This window comes from Passer montanus, unplaced genomic scaffold (assembly GCF_014805655.1).
Source record: "Passer montanus isolate IOZ18808 unplaced genomic scaffold, ASM1480565v1 scaffold20, whole genome shotgun sequence".
NCBI lineage: Eukaryota > Metazoa > Chordata > Aves > Passeriformes > Passeridae > Passer > Passer montanus.
The window spans coordinates 1,247,842-1,264,617 of NW_024366592.1; positions in this window are offsets into that span (position 1 = coordinate 1,247,842).

The following is a 16,776-nucleotide window of genomic DNA, read 5'->3' on the forward strand; positions in this document are numbered from 1 at the left end:
CTCTATGTACAAGTAATATCAGATTTGTCATGGAGTCTTTATAGAAGATATATTTTAAGCCCTCTAAACTGCATGAAAAACCCAAGGATTATTTTTAAGAGCTATGCTCTTTTTCTTTCACTGATCACTGTTAGAGCAAATCATAAAGGCTGAACCATTCTTGCCAGCTTTATTGTTTGCATATATTTTAAATAAAACTTTTATCTGTTTAAAAACACTTTGATGTTAGTTTTCATGCATCTTTCTTCCTTTATAAGAACGTTATAAGAAATTATTTTGAGAAACACACACACAAATGTGCAATATCAACATTGCTTTAGTGTGTGAAGGATGCTCCTGAAGAAGGTGCGAAAGAACAATTCCCCTCCAGCCCTTGAAATGTAGTTAAAATATTAATTGAATATTCTTAGATGATAATTAGGCAAATTGTTTAGCAGTCCAAGTGTTTGCATCCAATCCAACAGAAGATGCTTTTATTTCATGACCCTTAGTTCTAGACCAATGAAATGCACAGGCCCTTTTGAGGAAGATATGCACAATTTTAGGTATCCCACAACTAGATAATAATCCACTCCCGTTGTTCAAAAATCCTTAGGTTATTCAGGCCATCCTGTATGCTCTTCATAGTCAACAAATAATCCACAGTCTGTGTATCAGCCTGGAAAAGAGGAGGCTGTGGTCTGACCAAATTGCAGCTTTCCAGTGCCTGAAGGGAACCAACAAGAAATATGGGAAAGACTTTTTACAGGATCCTGTAGTGACAGGACAAGGGGGAATGGCTTCAAACGGAAAGAGGGTAGGTTCAGATTAGATTTTAGGGACTGTAGTGACAGGACAAGGGGGAATGGCTTCAAATGAAAGAGGATAGGTTCAGATTAGATTTTAGGGGAAATTTCTTTACTGTGCTATCTTGGACAGTGGACAAATGTCATAATTACATTGCGAAGACACAAGAAATAATATTCCAAAGACAATGTTCTCCCCAGCTTTAAACTGGGGTGGGGAGGGGGATGTGTGGGATTGGAGGCTAAGCACGCTGTGTAATGAGAGACTGTAGGAAAGAATCAGTGTCACTGTGATGAAACACTGAGGGAATGTGGTGACCTTAAAATGCCCTCGGAAAGGGCCAAGAACAAGGCAAGTTCTCTAGGAAGGAACCAGATATTGAGCTGGAGGATTTGAGACTTGCCTGGATGGGATCTGAAGGCTAAAACTACTGTGAAATTTCTTAATCTCTGCACACAGACACCAAAAAGGTGGGTGCAGTCAGCTGCTGGATGACACAGTCACCACCAGGAGCCTAAAGACAAGATATTGTACAAGTGACAACTGCACATGGCTCTCATGCCATGATCTAGTTGACAAGGTCATGCTTGATCATAGGTAAATGTGTAAATGGAGGTATTTCCACAATGAATTTAAAAATTACAATATAATAGCAAAACAGGTTGAGCCGAGGAATTTTAAAAATAATTACAGTGTGATATTAAATATTTCATTCTCTTACCAGTGCAGGGTAAGATGACAGATAGGAGATGAAATTTTAAAGTTCAGTCTATCTATCTACCTACAGCAACTCTCCCGGCATTTACACCATGGTCATCACTGCTCTATCTAAGGAGCTATCAGAGTACTTGTGAACTGGCGAGTTAAAAGAAAAGACCTCTTTTTATCTCAAAGGTCATGTGGATGCTATAAAAATACAGATATGCAGTTCTATAAAATCTTGCAGGCCAAAAGGTACATCTATTAAAACAAAACACGTGTGCACATCAGTGTTTCCCTGCTCCAGCCTTCCTGCAGGGACACAGCTGAGCTCTGCTGGAGAATGTGGGTCCCATTACTGGGGAAGAAGCAGCTAAATCTACTAATTTATTAATTCAGTTACTACTATTCATGCTGCTCTGCTGGTTGAGTTTAAGATATGCAAATAATAGAGAATGTCTTGTCAGGGAAAGTTGATTTGTCTCTTGTCCTTAATGGGACACCCAGAGAAATTCAGGCTGCAGCAGTCCCCCATCCCATGAAAAACAAACCCAGGGTCTCCTCCACCTCACCCACACTCTTGTTCCAGCAATAAACTCTTGTACATGGCATGGGACAGCCTTGCAAAATTTCCACTTTGAAAGGCATCCAAACTGTCACTGCTGGCAAAAAAAATGGGAAGGATCTCCTGTCTTTCATGAATCTGGTCAAATGCAGAAGGGAAAAGCAAGGGGAAGGCAAGAGAGTATTTTTTAAATGCAAATATTACTCTTTTACAATCTTTAGCAAACAGGCTTGACACTCAATAACCCAATTAGGTAAATGGAAATTTCCACTCAATTTATGGCTGTATAATCAGGCATAGTGAGGAAGAAAGTGACAATGCAAATGGGGAAGGTATCAAGGAGATTTTGTTTCCTTTGTCGAAAGGTTTACAAGTCCCTAACAGAGACATGTTGAAAAACCTTAATTTAATCTGCCCCAATTGTTAAAAAGCATCTGAAAAGAAATTTATTTGAAACCAAGAACTTATGAGCAGAAATGAGCCCAGTTTTCAGAAATACTAAGATCCCATGCTTTCACTGATTTCAATCAAGCCTTAGGGAAGTTCATGATATGGGAAAACAAAATGTCCACACACACACACACACAGGGAAAAAAATAAAAAGCACTCGTGTTATGACATTAAATTCTAGGTCTAATGTTGTGCTGGGAATAGTTATTTACACTGCTGGCAAATTTCATATCAGAAATCCTAGTCCACTGAGAATACTCTCCCCAACACTCTTTCCCCCTCCAAAAAACCCCTAAAACACTATACATTTAAAATGCCTCTTTTTTTTTTAATGTATGAAGTTTCATTAATTGCATTTGTGAATACCTACATATGTGTAGATTTACAGGTCTAGGTATAGAAATCTGTGGACATGTGATGAAGTGGATCTTCACATGTAGAAATAAACTGTGTACTGTTGAGGCATTTGTGTTTATCTGAGTCCATTTCCTGTTGGTAACAAAAGTAAAACCTCAGAGCACTTATTTGTCTATTTACTCATGGATTTAGGTTCCCTACTTCTCATACTCAGACACTGTTTCCCAGATCAGGTGGCTGAGTCACAGAACCAAATTCTCAAAGATTAGGAAAGCAATATAAACTCCTGGTAATATCACAAGACAGGTTAAACATACATGATAGATTACAGTGACATACCCAAATAGTGGGTTATGAAATAATACCTTTTGGTAGCTAGGCAACTTTTTAAAATCCTTGTAGTTAATTAATTCAAAGTCACAGAGACTTACATTTCTAAGTAACTTAACTACTTCTGAAATGTTTCCTAGCCTAACTTGTCAAAATGCATGCCATAATAAACTTGAGCCAGTTTAAATCCTGAGGTATCTTTCTGATGTTTAAACAGCTGACTGTTTCACTGCTACCTTTTCTAATTAAACTGTACATTCTGAAAATAGCATTGTGACAAAACATGCTAATTGCTAATGTTTGAGTGACCTCCTGAGACTGGCCATATGTTAGGGAACACTGCTTAGCAGTGACTCGTTTGCGTGCCGGATTTGACAGAGGCATTATGGAAATGGAAAAGCTCACTACTCTTGGAATGGAACTAATTCTGGACTGTACAATACATTTAAAAATATGGGTTCCATCTGCAAAAGCAGCCTGGCTCCATTCCCACTGCAGTCAGTGACTATAGGTCAATGCTCCATGCTTTGGAAAAACCTCCCTTTGACAATCACAAAGGATTCACTTCCTAATGAGAAGTTCCCCTCTGAGCCCTAGTAGAACTTGGATCAGTAACTCCATGATCACACTGGTGCTCTCACACTTTACAGGGCTCCAGTCTTTAAATAAGCAGAGTTAGTAACACTCTTCTGTTTTTCCTTGCTTCTATGTTTAGTTTCTTTACAATTCTATATTGTGCAGATAAATACAGCAGGTGCAATGATTACATCTAAAGTTCCAAATAATTCTAAACTCCAGCAGTGTAAAATAAATGCAAATATCATTTTACTGGGTTTGTAAAGTAACTGCAGGTATTTATTAGAGCAAAACACCAAATATCTCAAGCACCCTGGCAGCAAGTTACTATTCCCATACCTTACCTTGGAGCATCTTCATTGTTTTACATTCATAAATATAAACATTCTGTTTCATAGCAGAGTGTCCAACAAAACCATGCAAGAGGTTCACTAATGTAATGAGAGTCTGAGCCTACAGATAATGCCTTTAATGTGAGCTGGGCATTTTTGGTGGTTACTGTACTTTGGAATCATCAGAATAGTGTTTGGTGTTTAGCTTTATCCAGTTTTGTTCCACCTGCTGAAATGGCCATCCTCTTCTGGGTCTCTCACGCACCCTCTCAAGGTATGTGACCCAAAGTCCAAGCACTGCAGAAGTTTCAAAATTTACTCTGTAAATGGAATTGCATGCAAAATAATTAGACTCATAGACAAATAATTATTTGGAAAAAGCAAGCCAAAAGGCATGGTCTTCACCAGCATAATTGCATCTATTCTTAATCAGTGCTAATGTAACAATAAAAATAAGGATGAGACAGAGTAGGGGGAAGAACAGATTCGAGGGTACAAAGGAAGAAAAGCAGTAGAGAAAAAGGAGAAGGAAAAGTGCAGGGGCTGCATGATATACATTAAGAGATTAAAAGGAAAAGCCACCGGTTGTTAGCATTCAACCCTAATATTATATTTTACCAAAGAAAGAACTAAAAGACATTAACTCATGTGTACTTTCTGATTTGTAAGTGTCATGCTAAGGGTTAGAAGATGAACAAGTAAAGGATAAATCTATTTGGAAACTTTTGTTTGAACTTCCTTAGCATGTCTTTGACAGCAAAGCCAGTCCTTATAAACTCTTCCTACAAGGACTTTAACAAGACATTTTAAAGATAAATGCATACAAAATATTAGCACAGGGAAAAATCAGAATTTTAAATCATGAAAATTTTCACTGCAAATTTAATTCTGAAGCTTACAAGCATCTGTCTGACAAAAAAATCATTCCTGTGCCATAAGCAAATAGAAATAACTTGAAACCAAACTTACAGTCATTTTTTCACAGGTTGTCCATATTAAGACCATATGCTGAAACAGAGATGCATGAAAGCTATGTGAAACTATAAATACACTTAGACTATGTACAAATAATAATCAGAAGGAAAGGTTAAATTTAAATAATTATTCATTGCAGCAAAATCACTCCCTAGTCTCCCTAACATTTCAAGAAAAGACTTCTGGATTAAGTTCTATGATGATGAGCTTTAATTTCTTCTTGCATGTATAGTTTGATTTAGTTGTCAATAATTTTAACTAGTCTCTTAACATTTAGCATCACAACTTCACGTTTGCTTTTGTCACCTGAAATAAATGTATAATTTCCTGTTCATTGAGGTGTTCCGTTTCTTCATTCTCAGAAAGAGAAATAAGCAAGGGGAAGAGATTTTTCTGCTTTCTACCTTGTTTTATTTCTATCAATGCCCTTCAAGCTTTTGGTTTCACAGAGGGTCTTGGCAGCCAAACTCCTGAAGGGCAGATTGAGAGATCACACCCTAAATTATGGTCAGTGCTACAGAATTTAATGAACTGACCATCATGACTGCAAGTGTTCTCAGCAAGAAGTCCAAGCTTGCTACACTATTTTTCAGATTCAAACATATTGAAGTTTTTTTTATAAAGTATCAACTCTTCAGTGTCAGCTCCACACAATATCCAACACAGGTGACCTTCCACCCCAGATTATTCTGTTTCTTCCAGTGAAGGAAAACTATCCCTCTGATTAACCTCTTCTCTAAAGAGACGTAAACACCTAACCAGCCCACAAATCCATCAGTTCTGTTTTCTAGACTCCTCATCTCCTGCCTAAGTTGGAATCTGAGCCAGTTTCCTTCTCATGGGTGCATCACCACTGCTGCAGACTCAACACCCTCCATTTGTAACCAAGCATTGTGAACATGACCATGGTTCTATGAGAAGGTCAATAACTTAGTTGTCAGTTTTGGTTGAGAACTCTAAACCCTCATGCTCAAACTCCTTCCCAGACCTGAGATCCACTTTGCTCTACATCCATGTCAATTATTTCCCAGTTATGGCAACTGTCTTTCCCTCTGGCCTTGACCTTTTGCAAACCTATTCCCTTTATATTCATGCAAAACACTGCTGTGGAGTCCATTATCTGAACTCTGCTCTTTTTGGATGGGCCCACGTCATTTCTCTCACTGTGCTCTTGGGTTCCTCCTTTCTGCTGTGTCAGACAGGAGCTGTTTGTTTTCCCCCTACACTGTGATTTCTCTTTCACCACCAGGTCACTCTGCTCGTGTTTATAAGCCACTACTTGTCACATTTCCAGACTGCCAGTGTATACTTTCTCTAATGGCCCATTATACATAGGTTCTGAAAGAGTTCTCTGCACACACCCACAAAGCCATGCCAATTATCTTCCTTCTTTTAAGCTCTTCCCAAGGCACCCAAAACCCCTTTTGCTTCAACATTAAACTACCCTGTTTGAGATTTTTTTCTCTTTCTCTCCACTTTGCCCACCCCACAGCTTTTCTGGGTTTGTGCAGGGCTCAGCACAGGGCAGCCATGTCCTGTGACCACAGCTCTACGAGCTGCAGGGATGCTGAAAAAGGTCATCACAAAAAATAAAACCTGTGTGAAAAGTAAGGCAAGGGAGCAAGCCTCTTCCTTACACTCTTGGAACACTTGACACGAAGGCAACAAGGAAAATGCTAACTTATCCTGTCATACAAACACCAGAAACTCCAAAAATAATAGTAAATCATCACGTTATTTCCCTCAAAATCCTGCGTATGCTAGTCTTTTCCTGCTTTTCTCTGTGTTCTGTAAGCAGCTGGGACTTGAAATGAGAATGCAGGTTCATCTTTTTCAGCCATGCAGATATCTCATCACCACAGCATTACTCCAAGTAATGAAACACAGACATTAATTCAGAGTGTTGCTACCTCCCCCAGTCAGTCCAGAGGCACAAAGCAAAACTGCAAAATTTCTGCAGCCTGTATAATTTACAAGATGTTCTTAAACTAAGAAAAAAGTATAAAAGCCTATCTTAATAACAAGTGCAAGATCTGATGTCTGAGAAATATATTCTAGTCTGCTTCAAAATGTTGGCATTTTCAAGACAAGACCATTTAAAGGGCATAACCTAATGAATCATTAGCACCAAAGCCCATATAAATTAAAACTATAATAAGATGCTTTTAGAATCATCACCCCCCCTTTTTTTCTGTCCACCCTTGTTATTTCACTTTCAGAGAATATCCAGAAGTACATTTACTTAAATGTCTCTTAAAAATGGCTCACTCTGATAGATTTGATGGACTCCATTTTTCTTCTGTCACAGGAAATAAATTGGACCTAGTGTTTTTAAAGAAGAAAAAATGTGTCAGATCAGATTCCTATTCTCAGTAGAAGGGAAAAGACATTTCTCTCATTATCAGGATCTGCCCTAATTTCAGATTAAGTTTTACATGATACACATGAATTCATATATTTACTTTCTTTCTACAGGTGTCTACATAAGGTAATAGCACATTTGTTCACACATTGATATTTTTGTGAGGTTTTCTGAGAATTAAATAATCCAGAATAGGTTCTTCTCAGGAATATATCAAGATTCTGTAATATTCAGAGTCATTTAGGGAATGGTCCAGGGAAGAAAAAGGCAAAGCACAACAAAACAAAAAACCCCACAAATATAAACAATCTTCAAATATTTTAGCTCTGACTGGTCTCAGCTCTGGCCCAGCCTGCCTTTGTGGACAGAGAAAAAGCCACAGTTCCCAAATTCTCAGAGAACCCCAGGGGGGAAGACTTGACCACACTCCCAATGGCAAGATTTGATCTGAGGAGGAGGAGAACTCATTTCAGACTCTGAAGCCTTTCCTGAACTTTATGTACAACCCATCCACAGCAACTGACAAAGGATAGAAACAGCTCTCCAGTGTGACACAGTACAATTTAATATGATGGAAATGCAAATTACTCTTTTCTGAATAAACTCACATTGTCAATTTATTATTTTTTGGACTCATATTCTTTTCGTCCACCCTCAAAAGGAAAAGCAATATCTCCTTAAACTATTTCCTAAAGCACAACCAAATCACTTTGAAGGATGGAGTCAAAGGGAACTGTTCTTGGGATGTTTACTTGTAAAATCTTTCCAGCTCACCTGAATAAATTTCCGTATGTGATTCTGTGCAAATTAGTTTTCTTTGATTTAACTGGCTTCTGCTCTTTTTTTCTCTTTTTAAATTTTTTTTTTTTTTTGGCACACAGAAAATTTGTGGGACTTTTTACCTTTGAGACACAGATGTCTGCAAAGGTGGAATAAAGCCAATCCAGGGACGGAATAAGCAGAATCAACAAAAAAAGCCCTAAATGTTTGAGGTCATGTATCAAATATAGCTATAATAGATATAATGTTAAAATACATTAAATTTCTACAGTGGTTGAACTGACAAAGCAGCAATCTGATTTGCCCGCCCTGCTACCAGTGGTTAAAGATACCAACATTGAGGTTTGGATCCAGCATGTGTTAGAGGTGGAGTAAGAAAACTGGGGAATTAAAAAAACTAAATAAATAAAAAAGGCAACCCAATTGAGGAGTTCTAGTTCTAAGTCATTTAGTTGCTTTCAGAAACCCACCCACATGGAAAAACATGAAAATGAGCACCTATAGTCTGGGTGCTGGTACACCCACTTCACCAGACTGCTGTTAGTCATTTCTAGCAAAGTCTCTTACAGAACAAGCCAGCATATGAGCCCAAATATTCCATTCTATTCTGTTTTCATCTTCTTACACATTACTGACAACTGAAAGGTGAAAGAAGTGCAAGCTAAATAGAAGTACTAATTAAAGGAAAATATTTTCATATTTGTTTTGATTTGAATGGTTTAAGTGGGATGAGCAGAACAAGGATTGACTGTAGGGAGAAAGGGGAGGAGACAATAAGGTTTATTTATGAAAGATGTATCATTGATTCTTAAAATGAAACAACACAATTATGCTAGGTCGGGAAGATTTTCACACTGGCAAAAAGAGGTGGATGGACAAATTCAAATACTCTGCTAATTTGTAGAATTTCCTGTTTTTAAATAAAAGTGTCAGAATCAGCTGCGCCATCTCTTTGAGATAATTTTCCACTAAGCAGTATTTCACAAATGTGAAATATCTGGGGAATGTGGAATTCCACACAGTGTAACATCTCTCTCAGGATACAGGCATCCATCTCTCCTGCTTCCCTGCCAAGGGATGGGTCTCTAAAGCATTGCAAGGCTGCTGTGCCAAGGAGTAGCCCTCAGAATTTGGAGAGGCTGATCAGAACTATTTTAGTCAAAACCACAAATCATTTCATTTTTCCAAAAAGGGAAGAGAATTTCATAAAACTGATCTGGCAAGCAAGATCATGAGCCTAAGGAGAGCCCAATTAAACTCAACAGATTCTCTCTGATGTGGCAGCAAAGGGGAAGAAGCACTTAAAGGAAAACTGAATCATAAAATAAAAGATAATCTGTTCACTACACACAATTACAAGGAAGAGTAAATCATTACAAAAAAGGCTTAAATATGTAATCTACTTCATTCATTTTTCTCCCAAGTATAAACAAAATGTCTTTATCCAAAGTTTTGAGGGCTTATAACTAATTAAAAATATTCATAACAAACAAAATTACTTGCTCAGTCCAAATAACTCCCTGCCCACATAAATCAAATCAGCCCAGAATCACAAAAAATTCCCAGCTTGCCTCATGCTCTTCAACCCTCAGCAAAAGCTCAGCAAAAAATAGCTATGCAGCATGTTCTGAAAGTTAAATTTGGGCTATTTTGGACCTCAGGGAGAATAAATTCTGAAATCAAAGAATCTTCATGGAAACCCCCTATCACCATTTCCTTTCTATTAAGTGAGAAGCTCGATCATTTATGCATCTCTGCAGATGATATGCATGGTAATACACAGACACCTAAAAAATAGCCTGCTAAAAGGACCAGCTGAGATAATTTCCAACAACTTTCACTCAGCTTCGAGCAGCAAAGAGCAGAGGTGTAACATCCTACAGCCAGCCAGTCACAGCCTGCACTAGAGCCAGTGTTGGAATCATTTTAGGTGTAAGTCACACACATTTGGCAAACACCCAAGTGGAAAAAGTGCACGTAGGGCTTGGCTGCCATCTTTTACCTATGAGAGACTAAAGAACATCTTTTGACTTTAGACAGGCACTGGGTCAGGGTTTTTCAGTGTTTTCAGGCTTCAAGGAAATTGGTACAACATTAAAATACCCACCATATGAGAAGCATATTTTGATGACCTCTCAAAGGCATTTTGTGAGGTCCAAGCCCACAGCCTGGACCCTCTGATTCTGGGCTGTTTCTCAACAAACCTCAGTGTTGAGAACCTGCCTGATTCTTTCTCCCAGTTTACTCTGACCACTGTCACTCTTGCCTGGGCTGAACTTTGACTATTTGGTTGCCTTCCACACATTTGTCTCAAACACTCACTGAGATCACATGAATTAGGGTGAAGGAGTTGAGCGTCGCTGGATTTTGTGTCACTCATGATTTGTGTATGACACCAAATAAAAGTGTGTGCAAATCCCAGATTACAGGTCAGTCTTCCTCAGGTTCATCAAATTTACGTGGCTAGACATATTTTGTGCTGAGGTGGATCATAGTTGAGTAATACATAACCCACCTTTTGTTGTCAGAACATAACCAAAGGTTGCCTACCAAAGTCTAGACAATTGAAAATGCATCTGCTTTCATAAACTTCTGGAAATAATCCAATTTCATTAATAACCTACAGCCATAAAATTGGTATCAATTCCAAGATGCCAAACATCAAAGCTGAAGAAAGGTGAATGTTTCCTAGTGTTTTCAACTCTTTAGTCTCATATATTTCAGTGATGGAAAGCATTGTTTCTCTAATCATCATCCAACATCTTGCAATAAGTAAAGTGACTCACTTTCAGAGCACATTGAGAAAAATTTAAAAAAAAAAAATTCTGCTTAATACATACTTGTACCAGAGAAGAGTCAAAGCCATAAAATTAGACTTCAAACTTTGCCAAGGACAGAGGGAGCTCACCGCCACTGTTCAAAATGAGAAATATTTAATTATGCAGAAACTAATTAATATTAGAATTACAGCCTTTTCCTTATGTAGGTCTTAATCCACACTTTGTCCACCTCTTACTCTGAAGCTCTTGCTCAAACAAACACGTACAGGCTCTCCTTAAAATTTCATATTCCAAGAGGATCTTTATGCGGTGACCTTATTCTGATTATTACTCCACGGTTTTACCGTCCCATTTGTTCCTGAGCAAAAAGCATTTAAAATTCCAGAGTAGCTTCACAAACTTCACATGTGGCTGACAGTGAGCTCCTGGGTTTCCAAAGGTTTTTCTGATATATGGTGCCACGGGAGCCAGAGGCATAGCCCTTCAGAAGTGGGAATGGAGACAGCCCTTCTGAAATTCACTGTCAGGGGCACACTCCTCGCTCTGTGCCCAGAGAAATGGACACTGAGGGGAAGCACAAAGCACAGAACCCTCTCATGTTGCTCAAAGGTGTGTGGACAGCAGCAGAGCAGAGGTCTTACAGGTATCTCCAGTTCCTAAAAGTGGTGGAGGCTCTGCAGAAAGACAGCTGCCCATCTTGGGTCATTACCCAAATGTGCATGGCCCCAGTTTTATTTTATTTTCTATAAATCATGCCTAGGGTTGACAAGTAAATTAGTATCTAAATGCCTTAGTTAGCAGACTCAATTTCAAAGAGAAAAAATGCTGTGGATGCAGTAGATCTCCTCTAATTTATCTGAGAACACCAGTTCAGGGCTGGAAACAATGAAACAGCCACAGCTCTATACACCAGTTTCTGTGTGTCTATAATTTGAAGGGACCTAATGCACTCTATTTTAAACTTCTTTTTTCAGTTGTTTCTAGCCTTTGCCAGACTCACAGAATCTGCACTGAAATTTTCTGCAGCAAAAGTCTGCCTCGGGCTTCCCTTCCTCCCCTTTTGTTTTCTGAGTTTCAGTTAAAACTGCTTAGCTATTTCTGAGAACAAAGAACTAGGAGAAAAACATGTTGTTTTGTCCATTGTTTAAAAAAAATATATATCCTGACTGTATCTACCATCTCCTTCTTTTGAGTGGGATGTAAAAGGTCACATAAAAAAATCACCCTCACGCTAGGGACATGAGCTCTTACATCCCTGTGAAAAGCTGCCCAAATTTGGCAAAGTTAAGAGCCTCCCAGGGATTCTGGTTCATATGCATCAGGAGAGACTTCAGAGATTAACTTTTATATTTTCCCAAGATTCAGCTGCCACTTAAACGCTCTAATCCTTTCCCTGTTCTTCCCCCTCCTGTCTGCCTGAGCAGGCCTGTGGCCATGCCCATGGCCTGAGAGCAAACTCCCCGTGTTTCTCACCTATCCCCACCTGGGCACCCCACAAGCTCTTTGGGAAGGGGCTTCAAAGCTCTGCTGTGCCCCTCAGCTCAGCCTTTCAGGGGGAGAAAATGAAATAAAAGGCAGAGAAGAGCTGCAGGACATGAAAGCGAAAGAGCAAAGCACCAAAAGAGAGCCAGGTGAGCTCAGGCAGACCACGACAGCAGTCAAAAAGGAGCAGGAAAGTCCTACCTAAGAGGAAGTGTAAGGAAGACAATGGTACAGCCAAAATTTAGGAGTTCTGCATTGTTTGCTACAAGTGGAACTATTAGGAAAGTGGGCATCACACTGCTGGCTGTGCCACTGCCACTGGCAGCAATGATGTTCTGGTCTACAGTCTGAAGACTCAAAATTGCTTTAAACAATCTTAAACTCCACATGATTCACTATTTTAGACTTTTTTATTTTATGCCCCTTTTTTTTCCCCCCATAGAAGAGCTAAATTAAAAATATATGTGATGAAAGGCCACATATAATGGTATTCCACACAGGAAACACCGGTATTATTGTATTTACATACAACCTCCATTTCCTTCCCTTATGAATACAAATCATTACACTGCTTTTAGCTTTTAATAACACAATCACCTGTCTAATTCACTGCATGAGAGAAACTACCTTGGGAAAAAACTTTATGGGGGAAAAGGCTAGCATCTATAGCATCTATATCTTATACTCTGTAAGAGACATAAATTGATTAACACAAGGTATCACAACAAAAACACAAGGACAGTTTTATGGTCAAAGTATCCTGTTTTTATCACTGAAAAATAAATAGGATCCTATCTCTTTTATTCCTTTGTACAGTTACTAACTGTGTGCTCTTTGTTTGTGAATTCCTGATGCAAGGCACCCGGGGTCAGGTTGGCAAAGGTGCCAAATACTCCCACCTGAAATGAATAGGAACAGTGCTTTCAGCATATAAAGAACCATGAGATACCAAACGTTTAAAAAAAAAATAAAAACCAAAACAGGAGTTGTGAAATGTTAGCTGCCTGAAGTGGAAAGGCCCTGTTGAAAGCTGCAGTGTCAGTGGTTTATCTTTCTCTTTCTGAGGTGGGATGAATCCCTCTCTCTCATGAGGATTTTGAAGTACTGAATTGATCTTTCTTTGTGAATGACTTGCATACCTAGGTGAGCACACCACAGGGAGGAAGGAAACAACACATGGGTTTGTATTATTTCTGGGTTTGAAGGTGCTCGCTTATATAAGGCCTAAAACTGAAGAAATGGGATGTTTCATAACTGAATGAGCCCTTGTTCCATGGCTGGACTAATGGTATGGGTTCTTACTTCAGGACTGTGCTACAGCATGCTTTTACTGACGTGCATCAGTCTTGGGTTTTTATAGAAGAATTGTTCTTATTGGTTACCATAGGATTTTCTAATTCTCATCTCTTCATTTTGCTACTCCTTGTATTCTCTTAACAGAAAGTCTTGTTGCATCCTCATCAAGTGTCTGAGTCCATGGGAGAAATCATGCATGGTGAGGGTCAGGATACTTTTCAAAACAGGTATTATAGGGTTCCCCCTGCAATAAAATCAAACTTGGGCATAGCTGTTTCTCTACTTGGATACCAGGTGCCTGCAAAACTGGTCATTTTCATAAATTCGTCAATAAATACAGATAATTATTGGCAAACAGCCTAGAGCCATCCCAGTTTCTGGAGCTCTATCTTCTCACATGTTAGGTAGGGTCAAGCTTGGAGAAATACATAACTACGGATCCCCTGGGAAAAGCTTGGCAGCTCCAGGCTGCACTGGTGGCTATTCAGTAGGTGGCATTATATCCCTAAAGATGGTGCCAAGACCAACCCCTTGCAGGATATTTCCTAAAAAAAAAAAGTCTTTCACACACAATCTTTATCTTTGACCCTCATTTCTACCTACAGTTTAACTCCCACCCCATTTCTTTTCTGCAGAGGGCACAAATTAAACCATGAGTTTCAGTGTTCCCACCAGTCCTCAAAGGATTCTGTGCTCCACCTCCTGGACTGCAGCACCTCGGGCACCAAGGAGTTCCTCAAATCCCAATCCCCTTTCTGCCCTAGCAGAGGCCTACATTTTGGTAATGATGTTCCAGCTTGTGTGTGCCAATCCTTAATCACTCATAAAACTCTTAGTCTGGGTATTAGTAGCCAAATTTCCTCAGCTGAGGAGTCTGTGAAGCTTGCAGGTATCAGAAGTGATCCTGCACAGAAGAGCCTGGAATTGTTGAAGGACAGGGACCACATTGCCTGCTTAGCTCACAGCTGAGGGCTCCACGTGCTGGTAGGATTCAGAAAGAATTGGAGAGATGCACACAAAAGGCAGAAATCTGTAATATTTCTTGGGAAAGAAGCTTCAAAGGTGAGGTTTAGCTGGAGACAATATGGATGCTTAAGATGTATACCAATTACTGCAGCATTAAAAGAAATGCAAGTTAGAAATGGTCTTCTGTAACAGTGAGCTAAACCTTGGCAAAAAGGCAAAAAACTACACCCAGATCCCATAGAGACTCACAGAGCTTTTTAACTCCTCTTTCTGTGTGTATTCCCGTTGACCTCCAAGGCACAGGTTTCATTGCAAGTGGATGGACAGACCCTTTGTTTCTTAACTGACCTTTGAAAATAGGATTATTTCTTAAACCTCTGAAGTACTTTGGCAAACTTTGCCCTGAGTTGTTTCTGGGGGGACCATAAGCCAGGTTGCATTTTAAGTTTCCTGCTATGTGCCTTTTTCTCCTTACACATGGTTTCTCCTCTTTAGGACTTGACAGGGAGGGTTTGAACGTAAGCCATCACTTTTTATTTATGGATGTCCTTTTGTTTTATTTTTCAAAGAGTGTGTGCAGAGAATGCTCAGCATGACAAAGGATATAATAATTGTGAAAGAGAAACTTGATGCCAGTCCCTAGACTGGCTGGGCTCTGTAGGTGAGGCCCTGGTGCCATGACAGTGATTACTTTGTTGGGATCGAAACTGTATTTTGTGGAATTTAACCTTAGAAAGAACAAGCTGCCTGTATTTTGATATCCTCCAAGGGAGGGAAGGGGGGAGTGGCAGGAGATGGCAATATGCCCAAAAAAGCCATTTAGAAAACTGGCAAGGCTTTAATTTTTTTTCCTATGAAAATCTCACTGGTTGCTACGTATGTCTTTGAACCACGTTCTCACCGACACTGTTGCTTCTCCTGCTTCAGAGTCAGTTTATTCAGTTGGTTATGAATGACTTTCAGCTGCTCTGTAAATTGTTATTGTCCAGGCTCCATTGTAACAAGAGGTCACTTGCAGTTTCTATTATAAACCCAGGTTTCCAGGTGTTTATTATAACTTGGCAGTTTTCAAATCTGGGTTAAAAATTGGTACACTTTTTTTTTTAAGGCCAGATGGGCTTTTTTATCCTTTCTCTTCTTCTTTTCCCTACCTAAATTTTAACCTTTAAGGAGCTGACTAAAACCCCTATCAGGTGAAATGCTAGAAAATTAACATTGGCAAAGAAATTAATTTCTCCAACACTACTAGTATCTTGAGAGTGATCTTTGTGAAATACTCTTCATCAGCCACAGTTTGATATTATTTTTTTTCATTCTCTTTATGAGCATGCCTTCATTTTGTGCAATTCCTACATGATTCTGATCCAACACATAGCTCAATCCATTGCCCAAAGTCTCAGTGATTTCAGTGGGACTTCATGGAATTGTTCACTTGATCAGAGCTTTAAAAAAGGTCATTATTTATTTGCCAAATATCTTTTAAGGGGGTTGTGCTAAAATTAGTGTTCATTGCTAAAGAGAAAAGACATAGTATTTCAGAGCAAAAAAAGTGAACCTAGTCACTAAATTCTGATGGCAAGAGCCAAGATTATTACTGATTTTAAAATGGAAAAGAAATCAAAACAAAAAAAGTAAATCTTTTTACTTTTCACTTCTGTGATCTTCAGACACTGAACAAATGAATTTCCATCTTCTGTTAATAGAAGGTCAATAAAAAAGTTGCAACAGTTACATTCATCTTTCTTAGATTAAATTTAGGAGATTTATTTAAATTGTACTCTAAATTTATTTTGCCAGAAAAAAAAAAATCACTGAAATACCTCCATCACATCTTGGTTTCAAAATGTGCTGGTTGAATGGATTATCTTTCCTTTATTTTTTTTTTTTTAATTTTAGTTCTTCAACCTCTAAACGATCTTGCTCTACTTCCGATAATGCTCTTCAGTGACTCCTGCGCTGCAGTCTGGAGTCTGATACAAGATACATGACTCTATTTATCACTCAGTGTTCTGTATAATCTGTTACAAGCACAAGAGCTAG